Consider the following 25,142-nt stretch of genomic DNA (forward strand, 5'->3'; position numbering starts at 1 on the left):
GTTGTGAGTTCAAACCCCACATTAGGTATAGAGATGAGTTAAAAATTTTAAAAATCCTTTAAAAAAATGGTGAAGTCCTTTAAATGCATAGCTTAACATACATGACCTGCCTCTGCCACCCTTGTGTCACCATTTCCCACTCTACCCCTGGCCACATCCGCCTCTGAACAGGCAGGCCGCCTTCCCCCAGCCCTGGCCTTTGCAGGTGCTATTTCTGCGCCCAGAACACCCAGCACTCTCCATGACTTGCTCCCTGCTTCCTTCCTTACTGGTAACTGTCCCATTTTCAGGGAAGCCTTCCACAACCACCTTATTTTAAATGCATTACCACCTCCCTCTTCCCCAACTCACTCCAATCCTCCTCACCCTGCTCTGGTTTTCCAATTAAACTAGACAGGTTCTAAATTCAACATGGGGCATTTATTATATTTATTGCCCAACTACCCCACTGAAAGAGAAGATTCACAAGGATGGATTTCAGTGATGTAGCCCAGTGCCTAGAACAGTGGCTGAAACATAGATAATACGCAATAAACCTGTGGTTAATGAGTGGACTTATATGTTCTTCACTCAATTCTTTTAAAGTCTACTTATGATTGTATAGCTAATAATGGCATTACCAATAGTAACAATTTTAACAACATAGTTATTTACCAAACCCACTACCAACAATAATATCAATTATCATAATTAGGTATTCAATTCACGTAGCAATAATAAAATATCAATAATTATTTTTAAAGTTCATCACCAGTGGGGCATCTGGGTGTCTCAGTTAAGAGTCTGACTTCAGCTCAGGTCGTGATCTCACATCGGGCTGTGCTGACAGCTCAGAGCCTGGAGCATGCTTCGGATTCTGTCTCCCTCTCTCACTGCTCCTCCCCTGCTCCAGCCCTGTCTCTGTCTCTCTCTCAAAAATGAATAAACATTTTAAAAAATGTTTTTAAAGTTCACCACTAGTAATGGAATATCAGTAATCCCAATTACCATGTTATTAAACCCTTAGACCTTGAGCCAGATAATCCCACATAGATTATCTTTCAGGTAAGGGAATGAGAGTTCAGAGCCACAGCTGATAAATCTTTCAGATTTCCTTTCCTCCGTGTTCCTCAGCCTTGTAAGTGCTCTCGGCGAGCTGTAGTCTTTCCTGGAGACTCTGGGGATGCCATTCACCTCTGCCCGAACACTGCGGAGATGCAGGATGGATGAATCTCCGACATTCCGGTACTTCCAGTCTCGGGTCATGCGCAGTTATTAGTGTGTTTCTGTCTTGGAGCCAACACTGCCTCCCCTCTCTCTCAGTGTGCGGATTCGGCCAGAGGAGCTTCGTGTCCCTACAGACAAAACACCAGCCCAGCCTGCCCTCAGTGCTGCCCTTGGCTTGAAACAGGGATGCTGGAAAGGATGTTTGGGGCTTTTGGTTTTGTTTTTAATTTTTTTTAATGTTTATTTATTTTTGAGAGACAGACACAAGCGAGGGAGGGGCAGAGAGAGAGAGACACACAGAAATGAAAAGCAGGCTCCAGGCTCTGAGGTGTCAGCACAGAGCCTGACACAGGGCTCGAACCCATGAGCCTCCAGATCATGGCCCGAGCCAAAGTCGGACACTTAAACAACTGATCCGCCCAGGCACCCCTGGAAAGGATGTTTTTACTTAGGATCTCTAATCAGCTGAATTTTAAACCGACCAGTTGGTAGAACAGACAGATTCTGGATGAAGCTGTAATCCAGAGGCTGAAACTGGTTTCTGTTGGCACTTTCAACCCTGTCTGTCAGGAGCAAGTGGGAACTCTTCTGGGGAATGTTCTGTCTCAGAAAGAAAAGATTTCTGTTCTGACCACTAAATAAAGGGAGAATGAATCTAGGCAGAAATAACCTGGCTGAGGTTTAATAATTTTAATATAAAAAGGCTAGCAGATTGCAGTGGAAGCAAATATAGTCAATCTGTATTTATAGACAGGGATTAAATAAACTAATCCGACAGGACTCTTTGCAGGCAGTTGTTCGGCAGCAAGACGGATCCATATGCGTGCAAAGAATCATGAATGAAAGGCTCCGTGGCTCAGTGGGCAGGCAGAGCATAGAGGAGGCCACCAGTCCGGATAATCAGACATTCACATTTCCCACTTTTGTTCTATTGTATCCAAATGTGAGAAGCTGCTTTCCAGTCCCCCACATACAAAGCTCTTTGTTGAGGCATGATCCTGACTGCTTTACTGAAACTGCCAGCCTCAGGAGGAGTTTTGCTTGATGGAGCCTGGCAGCTTGGTTTTGCCCCCGAGTAGATTTATGAGCTGTGAAAGATGGTCAAATTAACACCCTAAGCATTCCTGATAGGATTAGGGAGTCGGAGACATGCCCGCATTTGCATACCGCCCAGAGACAGGCGCACGTCTTTGTGCCTTCCCAGCCCTTCTGGGTGGGATGTGGAGAGGGCCAGTGGGAGGTGACACCATACTCCCCTCTCGAAGCTGGCAACACAAAGGGTCGCCGGGAGATTCCAGATGATGTTATTTGGCATTTAACATGTCTTAATGGGAGAATCTCCCAATCAAAAGGACTGAGCTGAAGTGGTAAAAGCATCCCCTTTCAGAGCTAGCTACCGGCCATGACTCCCTATGGAGAGAGAGAAAAAGATCATCTCTTCTCTGGGGTGGGATGGACTCCTCCAACTGCCCAGACAGTTGTGGGTTTTAAAAACACCATTTACATAATACTAATTACTGATTGTTCTGTCTGTAACCGTAAAGCATAGTCATTGTGAAACTTTGAGAAAGACTGAAAATTACATCAAAGTGAAAACCTCCGTTATCCTGTTGCTTAGAAATAGCTAGCTGTTGGGGTTAGGCGTGGGTGGCTCATTGGTTGAGTCAGCCTCAGGTTAGGTCATCATCTCATGGTTCATGGGTTCAAGCCTCACGTGGGGCTCTGCACTGACTGCCCAGAGTCTGGAGTTGGCTTCAGATTCTGAGTCTCTCTCTCTTTGCCCCTCCCCCGTTCATGCTCTGTCTCTCTCTGTCTCAAAAATAAACAAACTATAAACAAAAAAAAAAAGTTATAAGTCAAGGGATACCTGGGTAGCTCAGCCAGTTAAGCATCGACTCCTGGTTTAGGCTCAGGTCATGATCTCATGGTTCATGGGTTCAAGCCTCGAATTAGGTACCAATCTGAGAGCATGGAGCCTGCTTGGGTTTTTCTTTCTCCCCTCTCCCTACCCCCTCCCCTGCTCACGCTCTCTCTCAAAATAAATAAGCCTTAAAAGAAAGTTAAAAAGCAAAAACTTGAGCAAGATGATTACATATTTTAAATTGAATTTGATATGTAAAAATATATAAATACAAAAAAGAATTTCAAAATACACTAGAAATTGACAAGAAAAAATTCAACATTAGAATAAACAAAATCAGAACACCTAGGTGGCTCAGTTGGTTGTATATCTGACTCTTAATTTCAGCCCAGGTCATGATCCCAGGGTCACAGGATCGAGCCTCTCGCTAGGTTCCACACTGAGCATGAAGCCTTCTTAAGATTCTCTTTCTCCCTCTGGCCCTCTCCCCTGCTCACACACACTCTCTATTTCAAATTAAAAAAAAAATTTAATGGTTATCATTTAAGTAAAGAGCACACAGTAGATGATATCGGTTAATACTTCTTTTAATATCTAAAAAGGAAGGCTGGGAAATGCTGTTTTATGATTTACAGATTAATCTCCAGAGGGGTTACACCAATTTACAGTCCCACCTGCAGTATAAGAGTACCCACTTTCTATATTGTGAGGACCCCCCAACTGAAGAGTTACATCACGACATCACCATATACATGAGTCTCCATCATAGAGGCAAGGGATGATTTGGGTGACACGTTATTGATGTGGCTTAAGTTCCATTGGAACCCTCTAAGGAATGGACGGGAGCCAAGAAATCCAAAACTTTGAGTAAAGAAGGTAGAAAACTACCTTCCTGACTCCCTGGGACTCTCAACACTATAATGTGGGCCAGGAGCGAACAGTTAAGAAAGAATTCTTGAAATGTTTTCAGTGCAAAAAAAGGTGTTTCTGTTTTATTTTATTTTATCTATTATTATATCACAGGGACAGGACCCATGGGCAGAAAGAGCTGCACTTGTACCTGTGAGAAGTGACTGATTAAATACCTTTTAGTTAATAGAGGCTAGGGATGGCTTAATTCTCTAAGGAATTTGGAAGTAAAGCTTTCAGAACCAGGAAGGGCTAGCTGCTACTGAGATAGGGCTATATTTACTATCGCCTAGAAAAACATCAGACCCTTCAGATGCATATCAGTGGGCTAGATGGTGTTTTGTTGTTGTTGTTGTTTAAGATTTTTAATTTTTTTTTTTGAAGTAAGGTCTACACCCAACATGGGGTTCGAACTCACAACCCTGTCATCGAGAATTGCATGTTCCTCCAACTAGGCCAGCCAGGTGCCCTTCAGTGGGCCATATGTTTGAAAAATGATTGCTAACATATATCTAACAAGAGCAAAGTGGTAGCAGTAAAGCAATCAAGAAAGTTCTTGAGAAAACTGTGGGAGGCTTACAATCTGTAAAGGACAGGAAATCTCCCTCGAGACTGCGCACTGCGGCCAAGTCTGGCCTTGTTTCCTTTTCTCCCATCATTTCCCGCACCCCTCCCAACCCCCCGATAACTTTGACCCTTAAATCTTAAAGGTTGGTGAGGATAGAAGGTCTTGTCCTTTGTGACTTCTTCCTACTGAATAAGGGCATAGAAATGTCCCTACTCGTGGGTCAACATCAGTCAGTAATTTAATAAGCATTATGGAGGGGCACCTGGGTGGCTCAGTCAGTTTAGTAGCTGACTTTTAATTTCAGCTCAAGTCATGATCACTCCATTCGTGAGTTCGAGCCCCTCATCAGGCTCTGTGCTGCCCTCAGGAAGCCTGCTTGGGATTCTCTCTCTATCTCTCCCTGTCTCCCTAAACCTCTCCCACTCTCTCATTCATTCTCTCTCTTTCTCTCTCAATAAATAAATAAACATTAAAAAAATAATAGGAGTTACAGAAGGCTGAGGCAGCTGTAACTAGAGTTGGTAACGTATAGGAGTCTCTTAAGCAGAGAGGACCATCTGCTGGCTTGAAGTTCCGGCAGCGAAGGAGTCTCGGCACTAGGTGAGGAGGCATTGAAGAAACAGCAAAATATGATTAGAGAAACAGGAAGAAAAAGAAGCCCAAATAAGAGTCCTTTGATAGTTAACCAAATCCCCCTCCTGTCCAGGAGCTTAACCAGTCAGTAAGGGAAAGGGAGCTGGGGGAGAGGGGGTCTTTCAGAGCACCAACTCGAGTGTTCATGACAGTTAGAAACCCAGAAATATTTTTGTGGTGATCTGGAATGTATACACAGCACTCTGTTTTTGTGATAGCATGTGTTTCACCTTGTGGTAGAACATCTAAAGCGGTTAAAACATCTAATGCCATCATCCTATTTTGTAATATTGCTCTGTGCATTTGTGGGTGAGCGAACCCAATCAGAACCTTACTGGTTTGAGAGTATGGAAAAGTCTGATTTGAGGCCTGGGAGATTCCAGGAATTACTGACTATAGGCCAGAGAGTGACGTTGTGCATTGTTATAGAGATATCACAAAGTGTTTGAGTCACAGGTCACATCTAAGACATAGTTATGTAAGGAATGCCAACCTGTGCCCTCAAACGGGAAGACCCAGCAAGGCAGACTGGATGTACTTGATTCCAGCAGAATTCCACATATCCACCAAGCTGTTTAGGATTTTGAAGTTCAGCATAACGCGTAGCCTGTTGTAAGAAGGAATTACCAGTATGAACTGGGGCAGAGCGAATGAGAAAAACCAGTACAACCTTCAGTGTCCTTTGAAGAGAAGTATGAGGGCTTCCACGGGTTCACAGGACTAGAAGACACACTAGCTGACACACTGCGTCCCTGTGAGGAAGATAACAGGTTTAATTCTTAATACAGGAGTCCATGAGAAACGTCCTGATTTTATGGCTGGGAGAGTACATAAAATGACCTGATAGGGGCCCTTCCATTTTAGAGTTAAATCCCCTAGCGTATTAGACTTCCAATTCTTTATTCATTCATTCATTCATTCATTCATTCATTCATTCATTCATTCATTCATTCATTTCAAAAGGAGACTGTGAGTAGGGGAGAGAGGCAGAGGGAATCTTAAGCAGTGTCCATGGTCAGCACAGAGCCCAACCCATGGCCCTGGGATCATGACCTGAGCCAAAATCAAGAATCAGACATTCAACTGACTGAGACACCCAGGGGCCCCCAGCCTTCTAATCCTTTCAATAAACCTTGTCTCCTGGGTTTACATGAGGTGGGTTGTTAGTAATTGTGAAATCAGGGTTGGGGAGTATGGTCTAGTGTCCATTTAGTATGAATGAGCCCAGCCTCGAATGAATAGTTTAACAGAGCATTATAGTCTTCATCTATTGGTCTACCGTGAAAAAAAGGGTTTCTGTATTATAATTCAAAGGGGCTTAGCCCTATTCATTGTTTGGGGGCAATTCTCATTCTGAGAAGCCCTATGAGTAACAGAGGAATCCCATTTTCTTGAGTCTCAGTGCTTAGTTTAGTAAGGTGTCATTTTAAGGTGTGGCTAGCCTTCTCCACCTTTCCAGAGGACTGTGGATGCCAGGCCGAATGCAGATAGGTGTTGATTTTAGGACCTGCACTATTTGCTGAGTTATCTGTACAATAAAAGACAGTCTGTTGTCACTTTGTAAGAACTGAGACCAAACCTAAGGACAGTCTCCCTTAATAGAGTTGTCACTTCAGTGACCTTTTCTGTTTTACAAGGGAAGGCCTCTGTCCGTCCTGTAAAGGTGCTTACATAAACCAGTAACTATTTATATTCTTTACAAGATGGCATTTGTGTAAAATCTAATTGCTCCCAGGATATGTCTCCCGCCTTTGGACTGGCTTTGAAAGGGGGGTGGTGAGAATTGCACATGATTGACAGACCTATTTATGGTAATGATTAAGGTGTGTGTGTGTGTGTTAAGTTTATTTTGAGAGAGAGACAGAGCAGGGGAGCAGCAGAAAGAGGGGAAGAGAGAGAGAATCTTAAGCAGGCTCCATGCTGTCAGTGCAGAGCCCGACATGGGGCTCAAACTCACAAACCATGAGATCATGACCTGCGCTGAAGCCAAGAGTCAGATACTCAACCAACAAAGCCACGCAGGTGCCCAGGTAGTGGTTACGTTAATTCCATCAAAGGTGTTCTTAACCAGTGTTCCAGGGCCTGCTTACCCAAGCGAGTGGCCTGATGTATACCTGTAATCATTTCCATTAATTGCTTTTGGGTATGAAGACTTTTCTTCTATCATTTATGAACCAGTCTTGTGCATTTTTTGAAAATCTCTGTTCCTGGGCTACTGGGATTTCTTGATCTGAACGGCCTAGGGATTGTTATGCCCAGATTGCAGTATCCCCCAAAGACCAGAGACCGCCAGGGGGAGACCGAGTCACTCATGCAAAAGCAAAGGGCTTTATTACAGCTTAGGCTCCCCGGGCCTAAACTCGGTCTCAGAGACTTCACCAAGGCAGCATATCCGTGCTGAGAGCCCCGAACAAGGGCTGAGCAGGGCTTTTATGGGGTTTAGGGAGGGGGAGCTATGAGAAATTGTGACACAGGTACAGTGATCCAATCATTATACAATATTATTGACTGCAGGTTTAACCATTCACATTGTCTAGAGTATTCATTACTTTTGGCGAGATCCAATCACAACATTTAGAGTACCTTTAAAATCAACCAATTACAGGGCGAGCCTAGGGTCTTGTTCGGGCGACTATCGGGTTAACTTTAACATTAGGTAACAGGGTCCTATCTAAAGTTCCCATCTGCAGGCCTCACCCTTAGGAATGTGGAGAGTGGTAGCTGGCCTTCCCTGATTGGGTGTTGCCAAGGTGGTCTCTCTTGCTCTAGGCAATGTGTGACTGCCTGTTAGTTTCCGGGAACTGAAACCTAGGCCTTCTAGATCAGAGAGGAAACTTAAAGCCTGTCATGGAGTCTGTTTAGCTTAGACTTGTGTCCTTACAGGGATCTATCTTTTACTGGTGTTAGGACTGGTATGAGACTCAGGCTTTATGCAGCTTGCTGGGCCATGTGCTCTGCCAAATTAAGTTGCTTAGATTCCATAGAATGTCCTTTTGATGTCCCCTGAGGCAACTTACAGCCACCTCTTTAGGGTTGGGGTGATAAAGTTTGGGTACAGCCTCTCAAAAGGGCTATTATTTTTGGTCCATGATTGATGAGAGAGTTATGACTAATTAATGACCCTCTTTCCAAATGGCCCTGTGCTCGTGTAGGACAAGGACAGCATAGAGTCAGTATAGATATTAATCTTCAGACCTTCTGCCAACTGTAAAGCACTAGTGAGTGTCATTACCTCCAGTTTCCAGGCCAACGTATTTGCAAAGCCCTCAATGGTCTGGGCTAGATTGACTAAAGCATACCCAGCTTTTTGTGTCCCCTTTTCTATGACACTACTGTCATTGGTCAACCAACGGTCACCTGCATTATCAATAGGAGAATCTTTTAAGCCTGATCTGCTAGAAGAAACAAGATCAATAATTTCTACACACGTAGGTCCTAGAGAAGTACAATGGTCAGATCCAGGTGTAAGGGCAGCTTGGGTCTTAAAGACCACTTCAGGTGTGGCCAAAAGCATAGACTGGCATTTGGTACGTCAGCACCCCATCATCCACTGATGAATGGCCTTTAGTTTCTGAAATACTTGGGACCCGATGTGAAGTCATCAGTTAGGGACTGTCCCATAGTAAGTTTCCAGGCTCCTCTACCGGAACGGCTGTCTCAGCCACCACTCAGAGCCAAGCCGGCCACCCTGTGCTACACTGTCAAGTGGCTTTGACAAGTGACTCACCACTTTTGTTTCATTCCCCATTTTCTGGGTAAGAACGCCCAAAGCTTGACCCTGTTTCTCTGCTACATATGAAGTGAAAGGCTTTTCTAAATTTGGTAGAGCCAAGGCTGGGGCTGATAAAAATTTAGCTTTTAATGTTTTTGTTTGTTGTTGTTGTTGTTGTTTTTTATTGAGACAGAGAGAAACAGAGCATGAGTGGGGGAGGGGTGGAGAGAGAGGAAGACACGGAATCTGAAGCAGGCTCCAGGCTCTGAGCTGTCAGCACAGAGCCCGATGCGGGGCTCAAACCCACAAACCATGAGATCGTGACCTGAGCCAAAGTTGGCTGCTTAACCGACTGAGCCACCACGTGCCCCAGCTTTTAATGTTTTGAAGGCCGTGTGCTGGTCTTTAGTCCAGAGTAAAGGTTCTTCATCAGGGTCTTTAACTGAATCATACAGTAGTTTGGCTAAGAGCCCAAACCTAGGAATCCACAGAGGGCAAAAGCCTGCGGTGCCTAGGAAAGTGCAGCGTTGTTTCTTTGTAGTTGCGAGCTAGAGGATGGTGACCTGGTGTTATCAGCTCATATCCTAAATATTGTACTTTCTGTTTAAGTATTTGTGCCTTTTTAGGGGAGACTCGATACTCTCTGTCTGCCAAGAAATTAAGTAAGGGTTACGGAATTGCTGTCAGACATTTCCTTTGTAGGACTACAGATTAAAACATCCACATATTGAATTACAGTCCCTGGAGGCAAGGATATATCACAGAGGTCTTTAATAAGTACAGCCCCGCATAAATGAGCACTGTCTCCAAATCCCTGCACGAGGCTGTCCGAGTTCATTGAGCAGCCTGTGAACTTGAAGGTGAGGCCCATTTAAAAGCAAATAGTGGCTACATCTCTTCCCTCAGAGGGATGCACAAAAGGGGTCTTTTAAATACAGTACAGTAGACTGATGCGCATCACCAGGGACCCGCGTGAGAAGAGCATGTGGGTTTGGAGCTACGGGATGAATAGGCACCACTACTTCATTTCCAGCTCTCAGATCGTGAACCACCCAGTATTCCCCATTTGGCTTTTTTACCAGTAAAATTGGAGTGTTAGTAGGAGATTGACAAGGCCTTAAAATACCACATTTAAGAATTTATCAGTTAGGGATTGTAACTCAGGCTTTTCCTCAGGTTTTAAAGGGTATTGTCTTCTGTGAGGTGTAATGGTCGTGTCCTTTCAAGTCCCTTTAACCCGCTGAGTTTTAAGAGCCCATCGGGGACATCATAATCCCAGACCTGTGGGCTTACTTCCTCCCAGATATTAGAAGGGATACCAGGGTAACGTCGTGCTTCTCCAGGTGTTAAAGAGAACAAGTCATCATCTTCTTTAATGAGAGCAAACTTGCTCCCTAGTTTTTACACCAAGTCTCATCCAAGTGATGGAAGAAGACGGAAGGACTGGAAAAACACAAGTGACCAACTGAGTTTTGTGGGTACAAGTTAAAGGAATTGTCCCAAGGCAAGTTTTAGTTTCCCATTCTGTGTCAACAATTTTATGGTTAGAAGGACAAGTGGGGCGAGAGTTCTGATTAAATGGCTCCTGTATCAATAAGAAAATCAGTGAACTTACCTCCCACATCCAGGGTGACTCTGAGCTCAGTCATCGTGATGGAAAAGGAAGCTGGGCCAGCCTTAGGAGCCCATCCTGCCAGCCTCTGGTTTCGACTCAGGCGGGGAAGTGAGTGTCTGATCTCCTCTCACTGAAGACAAGAACAATCTCTCTTCCGATGCCCTTCTTTTCTACAAGCAGGACGTGACCCAGGACAAAAGCCTCTGTTGGGACTTTTTCTGCTCCAGGGTCCAATCTGGATGCGTCTGAAACATGGGGTCTTACCTGACTTCTGGTCTGGAGTTGGCCCTTGCCCCCAATTATTCCAATGTGGTGAGGAGTCTGCAATAGTGTCAGCCAACACTTAAGCCTGTATCTTCCTCTGTAACTTCACACTCTGGTCCTTTTCCTGTCTTAATACCGTGTCTCTATTGCCAAAAACTGTAGCTACCTCCAGGAGGTGTTGAGGGCCTGTAGCCTTTTTATTTAACTTTCAGCAGATGTCAGGTGTTAACTGACCCATAATACATGTTTAAAAATAGTTATTACCTCCCCAGGGTGCCTGGCTAGCTCAGTTGGAGAAACGTGCAACTCGATCTCAGAGTTGTGAGTTCAAGTTCCCTGTTGGGCATAGAGATTACTTAAAATAAACAATTCTTAAAAATAAAAATAGGGGCGCCTGGGCGGCTCAGTCAGTTGAGTGGCCGGCTTCGGCTCAAGTCAGATCTCGCATTGGTGGGTTCGAGCCCCGCGTCAGGCTCTGTGCTGACAACTAGCTCAGGGCCTGGAGCCTGCTTTGGATTCTGTATCTCCCTCTCTCTCTGCCCCTCCCCCTCACATGCTCTCTCTCTCTCTCTGTACCCAAAATAAATAAAACATTAAAAAAATAAATAAATAAAATAAAAATAAATAAATAAAAATAAATAAAAAATAAAAAAATAAAAATAAATAAAATAGGAGCACCTAGGGGCTCAGCCAGTTAAGAATCTGACAGTCTTGGTTTTTAGCTCAGGTCATGATCTCAGGGTTGTAAGATCAAGCCCCACATAGGGCTCAATGGTGGGCATGGAGCCTACTTAAGATTCTCTCTCGCTCTTAAAAAAATAATAATTAATAATTAGATAGTTATTCTCTCAGATGCAGTCTGGTCCAGGTTTATGTATTTACAGATAGCCTCTATTAGGCGACCCTGAGGTAGAGCAGAATTTTCATGAGCTCTTTGAATAACTTCTTGAATTTTGTCGAAGTTTACAAGTTTAATAAGTCCTTCTTTAATTCCTTCTATCAGGCAGCCGATCATCTGATTTCTTCCCGGACTATCCTCCTGATAGTTCCAATGTGGATAGGTGACTGGGACAGCAGTGCCCCCTACCGGAGAGCATTCCCTGTCTCTATTGCCAGTCCATCTGCAAATTCTCGAGCCCCTGCCAGACCCAACTCTTTTCCTCAGGGGTGTGGCAATGAGTTAGTGTGCTATATAGATATCTTGCCAGGTCAAATCAAATATAATGGATACTTGTTGATAAATCTCAATAAATTGAGAAGGATTTCAAGAATATCATCCTAACTGTTTTATTATTTGAGCCAAGTCTGCTCTGGAGAACAGGACACAGACTCTGAGAGTGCCCATCTCCCTGTTAGCAACCTCCCGGCAAGGATAAAATCCTGATTTAGGGGGAATTCCAGGGAGATAAGGAGTCTCATTCCTAGTGTGTCCAGTAGGGCCAGGTGCAGAAGAGTCAGGGGTGGGGGCTTGTAAGAAGGAGAAGTGACAGAATTAATGTCACCTGTATTTGGAGAGGTCTGAGATTCCTTGGGTAACCTGAGTTCATTAGGAGGAGGACCAGTGAGAGTCACATCCCTTTCCTTAGGGAGGGCCCGTGATGCCTCTGGCAATCCAAGCTGCTCAGGAGGAGGAAGAGACCTGTATAGACAATCATCATCCAATGTATCAGGAGCAAGCGTGTTAGACTAGTTATCGACTAACAGTCTACAAGAGGCCTTTATATTGGGGTCCTGATATAGGTCCATGAAGGACTTAGGAGCCTCAGTCCATTTGCCTTGTTTTTTGCAGAAGAGATCTAACTGAAAATAGTACTGATGTTTAATGTCTCATTAGTGGGGCCATTTTTTCTGGTCTCCTAAGGAGTATGGAGGCCATGCAATGTTACAGAAGATCAGTTTTTTCTTTTTCTTTTTTTATTAAAATGTTTTTAAATGTTTATTCATTTTTGAGAGACAGAGAAACAGGGCATGAAGTGAGGGAGAGGCAGAGAGAGACGTAGACACAGAATTTGAAGCAGGCTCCAGGGTCTGAGCTGTCAGCACAGAGCCCAATGCAGGGGTTCATGTGACCTCATGAACCATGAGATGATGACCTGAGCCAAAGTCGGACAGTCAACAGATGGAACCACCCAGGTGTCCCCAATTTTTTCTTTCTTAAATCTTGCAATCCAAATTGTTTCCAGTGGGTTAAGAGGCTCCCCAACGGAAGGTCCTTGAGAACTGAGGAAGAGGATCCATGCTCCTAGAAAAGTAGAGAAGGTCTGTTACCAAGAAAACCCTCCTAACCCCAGGGTGGTGTCCCATGCAGGACACATCAGAGGTTCCTGGTGTCAAAGCAACCAGAGGTGTCCTTCAAATGAAAATCACTATGAATACCTCCTTGTCCAGTAGGAGGGACGTCGGCGTCCCCCTGTTTCCCCCATTGTACCCTAGGCTCCAAATGGGTGCCAGTGAATGGACTAAAGAAGAACCTGCTGCTTTGACCCATGGAAAACACAGGAAAAACTTTAGAAAGGTGAGTTAATTAGTCAGTGGGGGACATTGTAAGTTAGTCATTAGGAGACATTGACGAAAAACAGTTAAGATAGAAATACATCTGCTGTAAGCGACATTCCAACTCATGTAGCCTTTTCAGCCAATTTTCCTAGAAAACAGTCCCTGGTTGGGTTTTCATTCAATCGGGTTCTGGTTTCAGCCAGCTCCTAGTGGAGGTCTCAGACTCTAGAGATGTGGATGGGAGGATCACATTAGACCAATGAGGAGGAAATATTACACAGGAGTCTTAAGATTGGCAGCCATCCTAATGACAGGTGGCTGTCCCCCTGCCCCAGAAAGACAATTTATTTCAGAATAGGAATAAAGAGAGGGCACCAAGTTTCTGGGTCTCATTACCATTCAGGCCGGGGTACTAACTTCCAGCCCAAAGGCAAGCTTTTATTCGTCCCCATAGAGTAGTCGCGAGTTAGAGGATTGCAGCCTGAGCAACCAACGTGAACATGTTCCAATAGGACAATACTCCTTGAAAAGCCCCTGAAATGAAAGTAAAGGGAGAGAAGAGAAAGCACGCACCAGTTTTACAATGAGGCTCTGGGTCCAGTTAAGAGGACTCAGGTGCCTTTACTATAGCACAGGGACAGGACCCATGGGCAGAAAGAGCTTCCCGTGTCCTGTGAGAAGTGACGGATTAAATATGTTTTAGTTAATGGGGGCTAAGGATAGCGTAAATCTTTAAGAAATTTGGAAATAAAGTTTTCAGGACCATGAGGTGCTAGCTGCTGCTAAGATAAGGTTATTTACTATTGCCTAGAAAAACATCAGCCTTGAGATCCTTCTGTGAGCCATATGTTTGCGATGATTGCTAACATGTATCTTGGGAAGTATTTATGGCTATCAGAGAAAGGGACACTAACAAGAGCAAAGCGGTAGCAGTAAAGCAATCAGGAAAGTCCTTGAGAGAGCTGTGAGAGGGTTACAATCTGTAAGCCTCAGGAAATCTCCCTGGAGACTGCGCGCTGCGGCCAAGTCTGGCCTTTGCTTCTTTTTCTCCCATTATTACCATCAAGGTTGTCCATCCTGTCTCATGCATCAGCCCTGATCATTCTATGGCACATTAGATATTGTATGTCTGCCATAGGATATTTAAAAAAATTTTTAATGTTTATTTTTTTTGAGAGAGAGAGACACACACAGAGCATGAGTGGGGCAGGGGCAGAGAGACGGAGACACAGACTCTGAAGCAGACTCCAGGCTCTAAGCTGTCCAGCACAGAGCCCGATGCAGGACTTGAACTCACAAACCATGAGTTCGATCATGACCTGAGCTGAAGTCAGATGCCTAACCAACAGAGCCACCCAGGCACCCCTGCCATTGGATATTTTTAAAGCATGTATTTGGGCTTCTTGTCTTTTATTGTCAAGAATAAATTGTTGTTTATGGTATGAAATGGGTTTTCAGAACAGTACCCTAGTTCCTAGCCTTGTGTCTACAGAAAAAAGTTTAAATTTTATTTTTCAAATAAGGACTATCATCTAGGAGTCATGTAGATTATATTATTGAGTAGGAGGCTATGTAAATCCATTGTGCTAGAGAGGGCTTCCCAATGCTAGCTGCTATTAGAATCACCTGGAAAGTTTGAAAAATAATGCTGTTTGGGCCTCACCTCCAGAGATTCTGATTCAGTTGTTCAAGAATGGACACGAGGCACCTGAGTGGCTCAGTCAGTTGAGCATTGGACTCTTGATTTTGGCTCATGTCATGATCTCACAGTCTGTGAGTTCGAGCCCTGCATCGGGCTCTGCACTGAGGATGTGGAGCCTGCTTGGGATTTTCTCACTCTGTCTCTCTTTCTGCCCCTTCAGCTCTCTTTCAAAATAAATGAACACACTTTAAAAAAAATCTAAAAAGAGAATGGACTTAGAGTATTGGTATTTATTTGTAATCCCAAATAGTTCTAATGTGCAGCCAGAGTTGAAAGCTGCAGTATTTTATTCTATTCCTTGTTCAGTTGCCTTTCCAGCTGGGCTGCGGCCTCATGTAGACCGGGCCACATCAGTCTTGTTCCTGACTGTCTTCCCAGCAGCCACCCCAATGGCAGGGACATTTGTGTTAAATGAATATAATGATGCCCTTTGAAGTTCACTGATATTTTGAAAGCCTGCATGGCAGCTTGTTTAGGCCCAGCACTGGCTTTGGGGGTGGGGAGGAGGTGGAGGGACCAGGCTCTAAGAACCAGTTTGAGCAAAGTGTGGAGGTAACGGGAGGAAGCGAGTGAAGATGAGTACATCACCAGTGACCAGGGCATGTGGGGCTTTTAGCAGAGTATGGGGGCAGGCTCAGCCGGCCTCGAGTGTGGGGAAAACTGACTCCGTGTGAAAGGCTGAATCTACTTACTCCTCGAAGAACCCTGGATATCCGTGGGCTATCAACTGTATGAGAAAAGTGAGACGTGGGGCCGGTTAAGAGCTCGCAGTAGAGGCAGGAGGTGGCCAAGCGTGGGGGGTGTGGAGACGCCCGCGTGCAGAGGCGGGCGTCTGCTTCCCTGTAATTCCAGCCACGAATGTGCTATAAGTCAGCTGGAGAGACGACGGCGGTGACAGGAGAGCCCCAGGGGGGATTGATGAGAACCGAGCAAGGGCCTGGGTAGGGGAGAAGGAGACAACGCTGGCATAGAACAGTTCCAAAGACTAGAAGAGACGCTGCTTTGGATTTTCTGTAAGTCCCTGTTTGAAAGGATGAAAGGAGGCCCAAGCCTTGGCTTCTTTAACGGAGTTGTTTTGTTTTGTTTCGGGCCCTGAAGCAAAATCCTAATGGCAGTGCTTGGAGTAAAGGGGGGCGGGGGGGACGCCCAAGTATAATTTTTATATAATGACTTGTTTTGAAATTTCCATTATTTAATTTTGAATAGGTATTAAATTTATCATGGTTCAAAATTATTAAAGTATGGAAAGATATGCAATAGAGCCTCTCTCTACTGTCCTCATTCCCCAGTCACCCCCCATTGTCCCACAGTTGATCAATGGTATTATGGTTCTAGAGTAACCCTACCTACCAAAGATTTTCTTACATATGTAAGCAAATATGAATGTATATTTACAAATAGATTTTATCCCCCTTTTAAAATTTGCATTATACACACTACCCTTTTTTTTTTAATGCTTATTTCTTTATTTTGAGAGGGAGAGAGAGAATCTCAAGCAGGCTCCATGCTGTTGGCACAGAGCTCCAGCACAAACCCTGAGATCACGACCTGAGCCGAAATCAAGAGTCGGATGCTTAACCAGCTGAGCCCCCCCACAATTCTGCTTTTTCCTGTTTTCACTCAATGACTATCTTGTGGGTCTTTCCATATTAGTATACAGACAGCATTCCCGGCTTCCTTACAAATGCATGGGACTCCATTGTGTAGATGTGCTACAATCCATATTACCAGTCTCATGTTGATAGACATTGACGATGTTTCAAATAGTTGTCATTACAAAAAAAAAAAAAAAAGTCTGCTTCAGAACAACTATGTGGTCACATTTTGCCTGTGTGAGTATATCTGTAGGGTCAATTCCCAGAAGTGGAATTGCTGGTCAGAGGCTCACAGGAAGTGCTGGGGGAAGCCACATGCATTTAGTGCAAAATGCATACATAGAAAAGGGGATAGAGGGAAAAGCAAGCCTCCCTCCCAGACCATCTCCGCCACTCAGCTCCCTCCACAGAAACAGCCAGCATTGTTTGTTTCCTGTGCATTTCCCCAAGATTATGTGCATAATCAAATATTTATGTTGATTTCTTATTTCTTTTATTCTTATTCTTTTAACCCAAGAGTAGTACATAAGACACCCTGCTTTCTCCCTCCCTCTCTCTCTCTCTTTCTCTCCAATAAATCTCCAAGATATTTCCATTTCAGTATAATTTTGCCTCAGTCTGACAGGGAATTTTCTAGCCATACTCAGTGTGGTAGGTACAGTTGTAATCATTCTTTTTAATTTCTTTTCTTATCCAGTGAGAAAGCAATTTAGCTCAAGCCAATGGTTCTCATAGAGTTAGAAAAACTCTTAACAGGTTTTTAAGATGTGTGTGATTTGGGGGGTTTGTCTTATTATTTAAATATCCTATTTGCATTTCCATCTCTGAACCATAATGTGAGAGGCAGAAGGATGCAGGAGGTAAAACCCGAAACAGGCCGCACAATGCCCTGTACTCTCAGACATGCCAAGAGCTGGGGACTGCTGGAATGGTCATTTCAAGCTGCAGCAGCTCTCTTACCTCATTCAGCCCTCACCTACTTCATGCATTGGTGGTTAGCATAAGATTTTGTTAGAAATAAGCATTTGTGTCTGATATAACCCCTTGGATTTCAAAGGAAGGCAGTGGAGACGAGAGACTGAGCAGGTCATCCTGCTATTCAAGGTCATCCCACTGGTATAAGCTGGAACAGAACCCAGGTCCCCCAGGAAATGCCTACATCATTCTCCTCTCTTCACGCCAGGATCTTTACCCACCTTCTCAGGACAGGCTGCCTACTAAGTTGTAAGCAGAGCATTTAACCAGCTTCTCCCAGGGGCGCCTGGGTGCCTCAGTGGGTTGAGTGTCACACTTAGGCTCAGGTCATGATCTTGGGGTCTATGAGTTTGAGCCCCGTTATGGGGCTTTGTGCAGACAGCTCAGAGCCTGGAGCCTGCTTCAGATTCTGCGTCTCCCTCTTATTCTGCCCCCTAATCCATCTCAAAAAATAAATAAACATTAAAAAAAAAGATTAACCAGCACCGTCCAGATGGCATGTGTGTATGTTATTGCCAGCACCACCTGAGCCCAAAGACCTGTTTGAACGGCGGACATCCGGGCATTCTAGCAGAATTGCGGGGAGAACACTGGGGGAAGAAGGCAGTAGGCAGACTTCTGATCTCCCCTGCGGCCCACGAGTCTCATCAGTGCAAGGCCAAAGAAAAGCCAGATCCAAGAACTGGATTTACTTATTTATTTATTTTGAGAGAGATGAGGGTGCACAGGGGAGGGGCAGAGAGAGTGGGAGAGAGAATCCCCATGGGGCTCAGTCCCATGAACCATGAGATCGTGTCCTGAGCCCAAACCAAGGTCACTTAACCAACTGAGCCACCCAGGTGTCCATAATCACGCTATTCTTATCAGAAGCATCTGGGCAATTTGCAGGTTAAAAATAGTTTCCAGGTGCTGCCCCACAGGGTCACTTTTGGAAGATCAGGGTCGGGTCCAGAATTCTGTTATCTTTCACAAGCTTTCTGAGGGGTTCAAATGAGCTAATGCTGAGCCCAGAGTTGAAGAAATACCAGTGAATAGGAGGAGCATTTTAGAGTCGGATATGGGTTCCGGGGCTGCTCTTTCCCTCAAGACACGCGTTCTGAGCCTCCGTTTCTCACAATGGTAAGTGTGGAGAAAGATCATGCCTCACAGGGGAGCTCTGAGGTTCAGATGAGGTAATGTCTGTGAAAATATTTGGCAAAGTGTAAGCTGCATATAAATGTGAGGAGGCGTTAACTCCCTGTGCCCAAGAGGAAGATACTTGGAAGAGCCTGATTTATTTTCAGAGCTCAGCAACGGCTCCCAGCTACCTTTGGGAAGTCAGCTTCAGAATCCATGCTATTTTCCTACTAAACATTCCTCTCCTTTTTTTGTCAGTGAGCTTCGCCTGTGACTTCATTTTGGATCAGCTTCCCCTTTTCAGGACTTTGTGCTGACTGGTTGATGTCAGAGGCTCAGACTTCTGGTACCAGGTATGGGACGATGAAGGGTCCTCTCCCTGCAGACCCACTGCTGGCTCTGCCCCTCCGTGTATCCTGGATTTCGGGGTGTGTTTCTGGCTTGAATCTAGGTCACAAAATTGCCCTTGTTAATCCTATGGGGTCACAGTTGCGTCCAGAGCTTCAGAGGAGAACCAATGAAACAGAATAAACACCTTACATTAGCTTCTCCCCATTTCCTACAGAGAGACGCCAAAGTACGTAAAGGCTAATGAGATAGAGCCAGAGTGAGGTTTGCTCCCTGGGGCACTGCCTGAGGGGTGTGATGTTGAGTTCTAGGTAGTTTAGTCAGGCCTTCAGTGGGTCTCTCAGAATGTCAGATAATAGCACACCCCCTCCCAGAAAAGAAGTTCATACTCTGTGTCCTCTGATCTAACGAAAATGCAGCCAGCCTCAGCCTGGATTAAAAGATTTTTTTCTCTCTCCCTTTTAAAGTGCCTGTAGACTTGGGACTACCATTTAAAACCAGAGATAGATTTTGGGGTGCCTGGGTGGCTCAGTCGGTTGAGCATCCGACTTCCGCTCGGGTCATAATCTCGCGGTTCACGAGTTCAAGCCCCACATCGGGCTCTGTGGAGACCGCTCAGAGCCTGAAGCCAGCTTCGGATTCTGTGTCTCCTTATCTCTCTGCCCCTCCCCCATTCACACTTTCTCTCTCTCAAAAATAAACAAACGTTAAAAATTTAAAACAGGGGGAAGCCATTTGAAGAGAAGAACAGTAGTCCGTCACCTGTTGCCTATGTGGCAGCAATTACAGCACTGTAAGGCTGAACCAAACAGACACCAGGACAGGCTTTGTTTCCCCTCTAAACTAGAAGGCCTAAGGTCAGTCACTCCGGAACCATTAGGCAGTTACACATTGCCTAGAGAAGGGACCACTTTGCGGTATCCAATCAGGAAAGGCCAGCTACCTCTCCCCACATTCCTGAGGGCGAGACCTGCAGATGGGAACTTTAGATAGGACCCTGTGACCTAATGTTAAAGTTAACCCGATAGTCACCGAACAAGACCCTGAACTCACTCTGTAATTGGTTAATTTCAAAGATACCCTAAATGTTGTAATTGGGTCCCGCCAAAAGTAACGAACGCTCTGAACAGTGTGTATGGTTAGAGCTGCTGCCAATACTGTTGTACCATTATGATTGGGTCACTGTACCTATGTCACAATTTCTTGTAACTCCCCCTTCCCAAACCCCATAAAAACCCTGCTCAGCCCTTGCCCGGGGCTCTCAGCACGGATCCACTGCATTGGTGAAGGCTGTGAGATCAAACTTAGGCCTGGCGAGCCTAAGCCGTAATAAAACTGCCCTTTGCTTTTACATGCGTGACTCGGTCTCCCTGGTGGTTTCTGGTTTTGGGGTGATATTGAAATCTTGGGCATTACAGCACACAGCTGAAGACGAAGTAGGGCAATCAAGAGACGAGGACATTTTCCCCAGCTGTTTGTATGCTGCCCTAGTCAGTCCATGGTGAGCGTGAAAGGAAGGGCATTCTTTAAGAAGACCTGGTTTCCTGCCTCCCTCCCTTCCTTCCTTGAGAGGGAGAGAGAGAGAGCAGAGGAGAGGGAGAGAGAGAATTTTAAGCAGGCTTCATGCTCAACTCAGAGCCCGGCTCAGGGCTGGATCCCACGACTCTGGGATCATGACTGGAGCCAAAATCAAGAGTTGGAAGCTTAATTGATTCAGTCACCCAGGCGCCCCAGGAACACCTGGTTTTCTTATAAATCTAGATTTTGATTTGCTTTTCCTCCAACTTCAGTAAACATTTCCTTTTTAGAGGCAGGCAGTGCACTGGAGCAGGAGGAGGGAGCAGAGAGCAATTACTCGCACCTAGTAAGCTCCTGCCAGCAGTTGTTTTCCCACAGAAAACTAAAAACCATCACTTTCCCTCCCTTTGCCTTAGTAATTGTCCAAACTTTGCTGTTTGTTGAAATTAATTACCTGCGCAATCATTTATTTAGTCATTTTTATTTTATTTATGTTTTGTTGGGGCCCAGTAGGCAAAAATAACCCTCAACCAATATTTGGCCTCCTGGGCCGCACATGTGGCTTCTGTTCATTCTATGATTTTCTCATTGCTTTGTAGAGACATGTACTTTTAGGCTTTGAATCAACTTGGTTCAGTCAGTGGCTCCAGCCCTCCCCTTGCTTTGCTTTCTAGATCTTTGTTTGGTGTAGGGAGTTAACCCAAACCTCTGCCATAAAATTTGCATATTAAGGGATAAGCGTCCTGCCCATGCATCACTGATGAAGGGCCTTAAGGACTGTAAATCTCTCCTCATAGAATTCTTCAGGCTCATCTTCCACTTGTAGCCAGACTATTATTGGGGAATCCCTCCCTTGTAATGACTTGTTTCCTTTTATCTACTACTGTCCTGATAAAAATGACCTTTTCCGGAGCATGTCTTTACTTCAAAAATCTTGAACTATGTAACCATTAAAGAAATGATGTAATCACCCATGGTATGTAAGACCCTGGCCATCTAAGTAAAACGTGGCTTTACCAACCACCATCCACGTTGTGTCTCGTCTGTCTTGTTCGTCTTGTCCGTCTTCTTTCTTAGAAATATTTTCACCGACACCAACCCCCTACTCGGGACCTTTCAACTGTGGTGTGTGGGTTGGTCCCCCGCAATGTTTTATTTATATTTATTTTAAAAAACTTTTTAATGTTTGAGAGAGCGAGAGGGAGAGCGAGAAAGAGAGCATGCAAGGGCAGAGAGGGGGCAGAGAGTGAGAATGAGACAGGATCTAAAGCAGGCTCTGTGCTGACAGCAGAGAGCCCGATGAAGGGCTCGGACTCATGAATCCTGAGATCATGACCTGAGCCTAAGTAGGATGCTTTACCAACTGAGTCACACAGGTGCCCCATACCTGGGCACTACTTAAACAAAAAACTGATGCCACATTGTCACCACCATTGTGATTTAATTGGGGTGTGACATAACCTACCAGGAGTTTTAAAAGCTCCCCAGGTGATTCTAATGTCCACAGAGTTAGCCAATCACCCGCCTAACTTCTATTTCTTCCTTCAGGAAGACTTCCCTGATTTCCCTCCCTCTCTTACCGTCTCCACACGCTCCTGACCCTGATCCGTGGGGCGGTCCTCCTGTGGGCACCTGCGGCACGTGGTACTTAGCCTTTCATAATACTGGTCATTTTACCCAGCACTCTTCTTACTGGGGGGAAATTTTTTTAAGTCTCTTTATTTTGAGAGAGAGTGTATGTGTGCTTGTGAGAGCAGGGGATGGGCAGAGAGAGCGGGAGAAGATCTTCTGTGATGTCAGCAAGGAGCCTGGCTCACAAACGTGAGGACCTGACCTGAGATGAAATCAAGCTGCCGCACACCCAGGCGCCCCACCGGGATTCCTGAGGGCAGGACAGAGTGGGACGCACAGTGAGGACCATCCTGAGCACTCCAAATTCTAGTTGAAGGAGTGAATTAATTTTTACTTGAACATTTCACTTTTCTCATCCTGACCATGCCAATTTACTTTCTCTGGTGATAATGAATGTAATTGTGACTTGCCCGTTAATCACACTTTCTTCCAATTTTCATGGTCATTGGATCCTGTAATAAAAAGCATTTACATTATTTTTTCTGTATCTTAAATATTTTAGGAACCACTGCCAGTTGAAGCTATCAAACAAAAGATCCCAAAATATATGTTTTTTTTTAATTTATTTTTTTCACAAGAGGACGTTAAATGATTAGTTTTGGTTCAGGAGCGAGCGTTACATGCGAAAATCTGTATTTTCACTTGGGTTGCTGTAGACTTGAAACCTGCTTTTTCCCTTTTATTAAAAAAAAAAGTTTAAGGATATGCTTTACAAAATTAGGCAAAGGCAAATCAGTAAAAAGTACATTTTGCCCAGCCCGTTCGGATTTAATGAAAGGGCGCGCGCACGCGCAGCCGCCCCCCTCCCCCCCACGCACGCGCGCACATGTCTGAAGTTGAACCACGCTTTCTTTCCAAAAGCAGACAAAGAAACCGATCTGCAAACACAGGCCCCCCCCCCGGTACCATCGCCGAAGGGGTCAGATTACACGGCCGGGCAACGGGGGCCTTCAGAACGGCCCTAATTGTCTCCACGTTCCCGGCCCCGCATTTCCAGCTTGGGCGACGCCGGCAGACTCGCTAATGTCCCGCTTTGTAACCTCGCCGCCCGCGTGAATGGCGGCGAAGGTAACGTGACCGAGCCGCGCGGGGTCGCCCCGGGAGGGGCGCGGGCCTGGCCAGTGGGAAGGTCGGACGCGGAGCGGCGACATCACCCCACCGGCGTCAGGCCATCGCCTCCATTCAGCGACGGAATGTGGGCGGGCGGGGGGCGCGGGCCCCTCGGCCTGCCGTTAACCCTGTGCGCGCCCCAGGCGGAGCCCCGCCAGGCCACCCCGCGCCAGCCTCTTTCGTCGTCTCCGGGGACGCGTGGCTCTGTCACTGTTGTCTTTTTTTTGTTTTAACCTCGTCACTGAGTCGCTGTGATCGCGTCTCCCCAGAACCATATATTCTCACTACAATTCAGATGATTTAGGAAACATTTTAAGGTCATTGTGGGGCCTGGGAAGCCAACGCAACGTTGGTGGCTTGTCCTACTGGAAGTCCCGGCACCAGCGCCCATCCGGGGAGCCAGCGACCATGCAGGCTCTTAACTGCGCCTCCTCCACACTTTGCACGTGGGAGCACTGAGGCAGAAGCCCTGTCTTTTACTTTTCTCCGCTTCTCTGTGATGTAATTATGTTACTAAGTAAAGGCATGGTCAGTTTCCTGTTTTGGGGTGGTTTCTTTTTGCCAGTTTCTCTTCAAACTCTTTGTTTAGGAAATAGGCAACTTACAGAAAAGTTGACAGTGTAGTGCCTTAATATAAATGAACATTCCTCTTTCCTTTGTCTAGATTTACCAGTTGGTAGTATTTTGCCTTATTAGCTTTATCATCTCTGTAGAGAGATTTCTTTCTCCACTATTACTTGAAAGTAAATTCCTGGTATTAGGACATTTTTTAACATACAGCAACTAGGAATAAGGATGTTTTCTTCATAACCACAACTGTCACACTTAAGAAAATTAACCCTAATTAAAACTCTTAAAATATAGGCCACATTTTCATTTTCTCAGTTAAAAAATAAAACTTATTTTTTAAAGTTTGTTTATTTTGAGAGAGAGAGAGCCTGGGCGGGGGGCAGAGAGACCATCCCAAGCAAGCTCTGCCCTGTCAGCACAGAGTCCAACTGGGGACTTGAACTCAGGAACTGTGAGATCATGATCTGAGCCTAGATCAAAAGGATGATGCTTTACCGACGGAGCCACCCAAGTGCTCCTAGAATGTTTGTGTTTTTAACAAATATATGTCAAATTTGTAGCCACTGAATAATATAATTACATTTTTTATTTTTAAGATTTTATTTTTTTAAACAATAGGGTTTTTTTTAATGTTTATTTTTGAAAGAAACAGAGACAGAGTGTGAGCAGGGGAGGCACAGAGAGAGAGAAGGAGACAATCTGGCTCAGGTTTCAGGGTCTGAGGTGTCAAGATGAGGGGAGAAGAGCCAGATGAGGGGGCCCCCAAACCCAAGAACCATGAGATTATGACCTGAACGGAAGTCAGGCACTTAACCGACTGAGCCACCCAGGCGCCCCTTTAAGATTTTATTTTTAAGTAATCTCAACACCCAACCTGGGTCTTGAACTCACAACCCTGAGATTAAAAATTGCATTCTCCACCGTCTGAGCCAGCCATGTGCCTCTACATTTTATATTTTAATCCCTTAGATCTTTGAGACTGAATAGTAGTCAAGATTGTGATAGAAAACATGAAATGCAATCAGAGAAGGCAGAAAAAGCTGAAAAGGAAAAATATTTTTCAGAGTGTTCTGTTTAAATTTTTAAGCCCTGGGGCACCTGGGTGACTCAGTTAAGCATCCAACTCTTGACCTCGCTTAGGTTATGATCTCATGTGTCATGGGATTGAGCCCCACATAAGGGCTCTGCTCTGATGGCGCAGAGCTGGCTTGGTATTCTTTCTCTGCCCCTCCCCCACTCACATGCTCTCTCTGTCAAAATAAATAAACTTTAAAAAAAACAAATTTTATTTTATTTATAAATTTAATTTTTT

General features: G+C 45.1%; 1 long non-coding RNA gene across 1 annotated transcript in view; it reads right to left on the minus strand.

Annotated features, from left to right (window-relative positions):
• The window catches only part of LOC115285695, a 20,574-nt gene extending 9,982 nt beyond the window's left edge, over positions 1–10,592 (minus strand). The window contains exons 1-2 of the long non-coding RNA XR_003905654.1: positions 10,505–10,592; positions 5,848–5,929 (exon numbers count right to left, since the gene is read on the minus strand). This is a non-coding gene — a long non-coding RNA (uncharacterized LOC115285695). The remainder of the gene's footprint in view (positions 1–5,847; positions 5,930–10,504) is intronic.
• Positions 10,593–25,142: the final 14,550 nt, after the last annotated feature.

The sequence above is a fragment of the Suricata suricatta genome, chromosome 2, assembly GCF_006229205.1.
Source record: "Suricata suricatta isolate VVHF042 chromosome 2, meerkat_22Aug2017_6uvM2_HiC, whole genome shotgun sequence".
NCBI lineage: Eukaryota > Metazoa > Chordata > Mammalia > Carnivora > Herpestidae > Suricata > Suricata suricatta.